General features: G+C 36.3%; 1 pseudogene; it reads right to left on the bottom strand.

Moving 5' to 3' along the window:
• Positions 1-5933: 5933 nt before the first annotated feature.
• Positions 5934-6856, bottom strand: LOC131408000 (olfactory receptor 52J3-like; annotated as a pseudogene).
• Positions 6857-8407: the final 1551 nt, after the last annotated feature.

Here is an 8407-nt window from a genome sequence, read left to right as displayed (position 1 = left end):
TACTAGAAACAGTAAAAGAATATTTGTCAAAATATTTTTGGTAGCAAAGATATGATTATATGTCTTCTAATCTTAGGTTTTTGAGACAAGAATAAAGATATAGTGAAGAAGAAGATCTATATGCAACCCCAAAGTTTTAAGGAAATAAAAATCTAAATTCAAGCAGGACAGAGTTCATTTATTTTCAGATCCCAACTACTTACCCTATGTAGTTTGTTTCAAATAATTAAGCTTCAGCCAATTGAAGAGTGATTTGTATTTTCATTAATTCATTGAAAATATAGCTGTAATAGTTTACAGGCATAAATGTCACTCATCTTAGCCAGTATCCTTTATTTTTGGATAAACTACACACAACTGTTGCTCCCAATCCCTGTTTTGTCTCTCATGCACTGTACACAAGCTTTCCCCATGGTCAAAGCTCAAAGAGATTCTCACTCAGGAGCAGGACTCTTGGTTCTGTTTTGGAGGGAGGAACGTGCTTTGGTTTAAGTTGTGTGTGGAACTTGATACTCACCATTATTGACCCAATTTTGCTAGTGATATTTGACCTTTTTATTCAGAGTACTTTTTTTCCCCTTTTGGCTTCAGTAATCTTAAATTATTATTCTTGGGGTAGCACGCAGAGAATTAGTTACTGAAAAGATGATCTATCAGAGAGACTACTAGGATTGAACTCCACTGAAAGGAAGGGAGAAAAGAACATAGTAATTTTAAATTAAGACAGAAATCATCAGATGTTTACAAAGAGACAGAGATACAGACAAAAACAGATAAAAATATGGGAAAGAAGAAAAAGAACATACATAAATTATGATGGGAAGATATACAAAAAAACTGACACAAAGAGAAAGAAACCCCTGGGCAATCAGAGAACATTATAGAATCCAGTATTAGTACAAAAGGACTGAAAGCTAAGCATCCAAGAATAAGAAAATCAATGCTCTCCGCATGACATCAAAACCTCTCTCTAACTAGTGCAGCATGGCTTGAGACTCTACTTTCTCCCCTAGGCATTGGAATTGGCTTTTGCAACGCAGTTTAACTTAATTTCTTTCTGATTCCTCTCTCAACCACCCCGGGATGTGCTGCTACATGAGACTTCCTCAGCATCCACACTGCTGGTGAGAAAATTTACCTCTGCTCTCAAGTTAAGTATGCCGTCAAGAATTAACTTCTTGGGGGCCGGGCGGTGGCATAGCGAGCGTTTAAGTGCATGCGCTCTGCTGCGTCGGCCAAGGGTCTGGATCCCGGGAGCGCCCCAACGCACGACTTGTCAAGTCATGCTGTGGCGGCATCCCATATAAAGCAGAGGAAGATGGGCACAGATGTTAGCCCGGGGACAATATTCCTCAGCAAAAAGAGGACGATTGGCAACAGATGTTAGCTCAGGGCTAATCTTCCTCACAAAAGCAATTAATTTCTTGAAAAACTGGTAACTATATTATTAAACTTTATTACTTAAAAGTGGCTAAAGCTAAGAATTTTGTGTTAGCAATTAACACTAAAAATGTGGCTTTATATTGGTGATTGTAGCAGTATACACGTCTCTCCAAACATATAAGATGAAAAAAAATAGGCATCTTGTAAACTGACTAGCTCAGAGTGTATGCCTAAGGAAAGTGAAAGCCCTTAAGATGGTTTGTTTTCATAGGCAAAAATGGTTTTAAAAGGCAAAAGTAAGAAAAGGCAGCTTCTCTACCGTTGGTCACAGATAGATGAAGGGAAAAAAATTTGTCATAATTTGGATTATTCTTCAGCATATATTCATGCCTCTTCCGACTGTAAGTGTAGCATACATCTTTGACGCATTGTTTTAATTGTTTTAATGCTTGGCTATGTGACTTGTCTTGGCCCATGCAATCTTAGTAGACAAGAAAATAGAGACCTCACGTATATGTGATTGCAGATTTGGGTTAATCTTTTCCTTCTTATGAGTTTCCACGTAAAGAATATGACCCAGATAAGGTACTGTTCCTTTATCTGCAGCCCTGGAATGAGACTCATGGAGATCAGAATTTAACACAAGGTCAATCTGACCTACTTTCTGAAGCAGAATTACCCCCAGTAGTTATACAAGAAAAACAATTACTTTTTCTTCTAAGTCACTGTGTTATGGGATGGTTGATTAAACAGAGTAACTTTAGAAAAGCCTGGTGAATACCTCCTTCTAGTACTCATCCTGTTACTAATGATAAAAAGATAATGAGATAATGAGTGTAAACAAAGTGCTTAGAACAGTGTCAAGAATACAGAAATTGGATCTCGATGGCAACTGTCAAAAATTCATACTTAGAAACTAACAACTTCTTTTCTTTTTAAATTTAGTGTGTGTGTGTATGTGTGCATGTAACCATGGAGACAAGCAAAAATATAAAATATATCTGTATAACAAGACAGTGGGTCCAGAAGAGGGTAATAATTGTCACAATTGACCAAGCTGAACTTTAGGTAAGATTTGGCAATGAGGAAGAAATTGGGCTGGGACAAATCAGCAGCTAACACAGGATAATCTGAACAAAGCATCTCGTTCATCTATCTTCAAGAACTGAGTATTCCTCATCTGGCCAAGTGCATAATTTAAAGCTTCAGAAGGAAGCAAGCAAAAGTATCCCTCTCATTCTCCCCAACATACTGTGCTTATATTATGCATTTCCCTAGAACACTAACTCAGTCTCTGCTAATTGAGATTCTACCAATCCTTCTACATAGTTTAACTACAACATCTTCCATGAAGTTTTCCCTGATCAACCTAATGCAAAGTGATCTCTCTCACCTCTAAGACCTCATCATTTTAAGGTGGTGACTTTCATTGATTTGCCATGAATTACTTCTAGAACCATTTTTAGATTTACAAAATTTTACAATACAGTGATTTTACAATGGCAATATTTATGAAAACTGGATTTTGTTTTTAGATTCTAAAAAAAGATTCGTCTGGCAGCTTGGCAAATGTGACTAGTATTTAGCTCCACTCTTCCTTCTTATTGTCTTAAAATCTTCCCAGGTACTGATAACGTTGCAGCATCTACAGAAATCTGGCATTAAGTCTAAAACAATAATCAGTATGTTGCATGTTGGCAGCTAGTATGCATGTGCAAATTGTTATACTTTATTGGAATAATTACTTTCGTTAATATACTAAACATAATGCCATACATATCTGCTCAGAACCTCCAGCATGCAATATTATCTCCTAAAAAACTGAGGCTATAAATGTAACTGTTTATGTTTCTTAACTTTTAGAAGAAATTCTTAGGAAACAAAAGAAATATATATGGAATGGACATTTAACAATACTAAAAATACAATGTTAGAAGGGCTCTGCTAATTCTTTTAACATATCTCACTTAACACTGAAACATATAAGGTAAGTAGCAATGACGTCTCCTTTTCACAAGAAAAAAAGGAAAACTTAAAATAAGAAACTTGTTTGGTCATGCTGCTCATTATTAATAGACTTGGATACCAAAATCTATTTCCTTTGTCTCCATAGCCGAACTAATTATCTCTTACATACAATGCAGGGCAGTAGCTTTGAGTTGGCCTCAATCAGGTTTTAACTTTTCAAAATTCAAAGATACTTGAAACAAAACATTAACTATAGAAAGATCTTTCAATATTTTTACGAATGTTTGGACAAAGAAATCATTTCATATCTTCAAAGGCTGACAAAGTAAATTATACATTTTAATATATGTGTCCTTTTTTTTTTTCCTGGAATTTTACCCAACGTTACCTTGCATTGCTATGATACTTATCCAAATTTCTTCATTTAATTTGTGCTTACCCTATGAAATATTATATTGGACCCCTGCTTCATGCCATATACACCAACCAAGTTTAATTTTATTGAAGTGAACATTTTATTGAAGAAAACCATTTGACCACGTGAATTTTCCTTTCCTCTTTTACTCATGAAAAATAATATTTTGCTTGAAAATAATACTTACCCTTCAGAATTCTATCTCCATTTTTTATTATTAGAATTGTAAATTTCCTGCTGTAGGTATCATTGATGCTAAATATCTCAGGAGAAACTGAGCTTAAAGAGATATTTTGTGTGTTTTTGCCACTGAACCCTACTGTCTTTTAGTTGTAGGGCATGGAGACATAAGGGAAAGTTGATGGTTACATACTGTGAACATTATGACTAAAAAAGACACTGTTAGAACGTGAATATAAACCTGCTCTTAAAGTTTTGAAAAAGAACCTCATTACCTATAGATTAACACATATGAATTCTATCACACTAACTGGAAATATGTATGAACTTTTCCTCTAAACATAAGGCACTGTGAATTTACTTTCTTTGAGGAATGATGTTTGTAATCCTGTGTGGCATTGAATGTGGGTGTCACATATTCAATGTAGGATTAATAAAATTAAATACATAACTTGTTATTGTGAAAAATCAATCTTTATTTGATATGTTCTTTTTTTTAACATTATTAGTTTTGTGTTGTACTTAAAATAAGGTACAATACCCAAATAATGAAAAATATTGGAAAGAATGATGTTGGATAAAGTCTTGATAAAGAGGCCATGGAAAATTTACTATTTGCATCTTCCTATTTCTAAGAGAAAAGAGAACTTAATGTGCTGAAGATATTCACAGGAAATGAATTCTTCCAGTAACCATGTTTAAATATCCCTTGTGTCACCCTCCGTTAATTCTTTCCAGAAAGTTTTTACTGAAGTCTCTAGTCCATGCTGCTTGATGAAAGATAATCTATCTTCCATGCTTCCAGTCCCTGAAGAGATGTGTTCTGGCCCATTTAGTCATGTTGTAAAATTGTATAGTCATTTTTTACCATCAGTTGGTGACCTTGCCATCAGAAAATTAGTTCCTAGCCTCCTAAGAAATTGCTCTTGTGTACTATTTTATTATTTGTATGAACGCATCAATTTTTGCCAACTGCAAATTCAGGAAGAAAAATAAAATATCACCTTAGATCACCAGGCATCATGTTGTAACACAGAATACATTCCAGAAAATCCAGCAAATTACTGTGAAACTAGCTGAGTTTGAAAATTTATTTTCTGCCTGAACTTTTCTGAAATTCATCTACTTTTGCAAAGCATCAAGGATGGATGTATACAGCATTCCATAAATGAAGAGGCCTTTGGAAAGGATGATGTGGCCCATATAGATAGAAAGTTGCTGAAATACATTTAACACACTCACCCAAGCATACCTACCAAGGGAAAAAAGCTGACTAAACATGATTTGAAATCCCACTGTTAGAAATTTGTACATTCAAGCTTCTCTTATAAACTAGATTTATATTTTATAACACAAGTATTGTTTTCAGATACTTTCACTGCATACTTCTACAGAAATGAAAGACATGGCATAGGTGAGGGCATATTGTGCCTGTAGGCTATCATGAAGTGTAAGGAAAAAAGGTGCCAAAATGAAAGGGAAGGACTGGAGACATTCTTAAAAACTTCAATCAATATCATAGTGATGTCCTCAGAGAAAGCAGATAAATTTAAATTTGTAGTTGAGAAATCTATCAAGATCCTTTTTTTTTTTTAATTTTACATTTGAATTTAGTTCTTTTATTCAGTGAAAATCAAAGAAGTTGCGATAAATTAATTGTGGCCAGCTGGACCATTATCCTCTTTTCAAAGACAGAGACATAGAGGTTCAATGAATCTCCACAGTTAAAAATGAAAGTACTTCCACTGGGAGGTTTTCTCCTTCTGTAATGGAACCCTACATTCAGAAGAATAAACACTTAACAACAATGTGGAGAGGAAACATTGAATTTAAGACCAGAAAGCACACTCCAAAGTTGTTTTTTTAAGGAACATCAGGATCTTTACATATGAGGAAAATTTAAAAAGGATAATCAACCTAGAGTACAGGTAAGGTTAACTTCTTTCAGTTATACCCTCATCCTCAAGAGCTAAGGAAACAAGAGACTCTACTTTGAGATAAAAGCACAGATCACATGCTCACAAATATGCTTAGTCCTCACACCATAGATCATAGGGTTGGGGCAGGTGGATGACCACATAGAGATTGGCAACAAGGATGTGGACATAATTGCCAAACCGTTGGGTAAGAAAGAAGAATAAGGAGGGTGTATAGAAAACCCATATGACCCCTACATGGGAGCCACAAGTGCTCAGAGCCTTGTGACAAGCATTTCGAGATGGGAGGCAGAAAACTGCATGGAGAATGTAAGCATAAGAGATTCCAACCAGTGCCACCTCCAAAATAAGAAAAGAAGCCACAAAAAGCCCATACATGGCATTAATTTGAATGCTGGCACAGGCCAACTTGGCAATGCCCATGTGCTCGCAGTAGGAGTGGGCAATAATTTGAACCCCACAGAAGGGCAGACAATGGGTTAGGTAGACAATGGGGAACATGACTAGGACTGGGCTTGTTGTAATACCCACACCAATGCCTGCTAGCACTCAGGGTTTCAAGATGGTTGTGTAGTGGACAGATGCACAGATAGCCACATAGCGGTCAAAAGCCATTGCCAGCAGATTCCATTCCTGTGAAGGTGTGTATGAGAAACATCTGGGCCACACAGGCTCCAAATCCAATTTCATGTGTATAAAACCAGAAGATACCCAGCATTCGGGGCACTGAGGATGTGGAGAGGGCCAGATCTATGGCTGATAAGATGGCTAGAAAGTAGAACATGGGATCTCGCAGAGTATGGTCAGACCGGATGATCAACAAAATGGAAGTATTGCCCAGCAGATCCATTACTGCCCAGCAGTAAATGGTGCAAAAAGGCAGGGATATTCAGCCATGGGAATCCTCAAGTGCTGGGACGCCTGTAAGAAAAAAGGTCTCTGGGTGGAAATTTGTAGTGTTGCTGTGGAACATCTTGCCATCAACAAGAAGAGAAGTAGTTGACCACCTCTAGAAGGAAAAATAAGAGTTATAACTGCAGTGCTCACAAATTCTCCAACAGATTTAATTTTTATCTGTATTATTCTTATTAGAAAATCTAATGCTAAGACTTGAGCTCAAAATCAGATGTAGGCACAGGCTGAGCACTCTTCAAGTGGAAGGAACATTAACCTTATGAAAGGTTTTCCTCTGAAGTTTAAGACAATAATATCTTATACTCATTTGTTGAAAGGCCATATAAAACCTGGAATGAGTTAAAAAATACCCGAAAGGCTTATGTTTCTTTTGAGATCTCAGTCTTCTTTGAAGAGAAATACATCTTACTTAAACACGTAACACAAATCGCAGAACCAGATACTCTTTCTCTCTCTCTCTCTTTCTCTTTCTTTCATATAGAAATAACAAGAGATAAGATAGAACTCTATAAAAAATAGGGAAGGTACAGAGGATAAGAAGAGACTGAAGGAGAGAAGGAAAAGAGAAAAAAGAAGAAGAAAGGAAGGAAAGAGAGAAGGAAGCATAAAGGAAGAAAAGAATGAAGATCAGTCTCAGCTCTAATTGACTCCGGAGAAAAGAGAGAGAGAAAAGTGCAAATTTTGAGAAATATTTTATTAATGACAATAAAAAGAGATTCTGCAGTAAATCCTGCAAGACTGTATGTAATGTCCATCACGAGACTCCTTACTTCTCTGCTTCATTCTTTCTAAACAACTTTATAAACCTGCACTTAACTCTAGGCCTCTGATGAGCTTATTTTTTAATTATTATTATGGAAGACCATGCCCTATACACTATTATCACTGAGAGTGGGGATTATACCTCTCTTTAAGTTCCGTCTGTAGACGGTTAATATAACTTGTTTCAGCATGATCCAGTACAGACCTCTTTCAGTCAGGAAATCTTTCTACAGTAGTGAGATAGAATATATTAGCTTAATAAATTCAGCTGTAGCCTGTTCCTTAACTCTTAGAGAAGAGTCTCTGATCACTATCCACCTCCATCACACATTTAATAGGAAACTCACCTCCAGCAGGACTAGGACTAGAGAGCTCTAGTGAATCTACTAAAGGGGATAAAGTTTTATACGCCCATACTTAGGACCCTTGGGGGCCTGTCTGAAAATAAAGCCAACTCAAATCCCCTGTATGAACCAGGATAACACCTCAGAGTCTCCGGGGAAAGTTGCCATTATCTGCACCAGGGATAGAGATGAAGATGAGAGAAAGAGAGACATACCCTTCCACTCTACCCCTCCCCACACACACATATATGTCGTCAACAGGAAGTCAGAGATACAAAACTAATACTACCAGAATATATTCATATGAAGTGAACAGAATCTCTTAGTGAGGGAATTTTGTATCATGATTTTAGTAAATGTTATAACAGTGCAGATTTAGGACAGTGATTACCAATAAGCGTATATCTCCTTCCCACATCCATGTCTTAGCACTCATCAATAGTTTATTAATAGATCATGGCTATCAATTAAGAAAAATTCTCTCATTTCTTTTCCATGCAGTG

This window comes from Diceros bicornis, chromosome 7, assembly GCF_020826845.1.
Source record: "Diceros bicornis minor isolate mBicDic1 chromosome 7, mDicBic1.mat.cur, whole genome shotgun sequence".
NCBI lineage: Eukaryota > Metazoa > Chordata > Mammalia > Perissodactyla > Rhinocerotidae > Diceros > Diceros bicornis.
The sequence above is the reverse complement of the archived record's forward strand: the minus strand, read 5'-3'. Positions and strand labels throughout refer to the sequence as shown.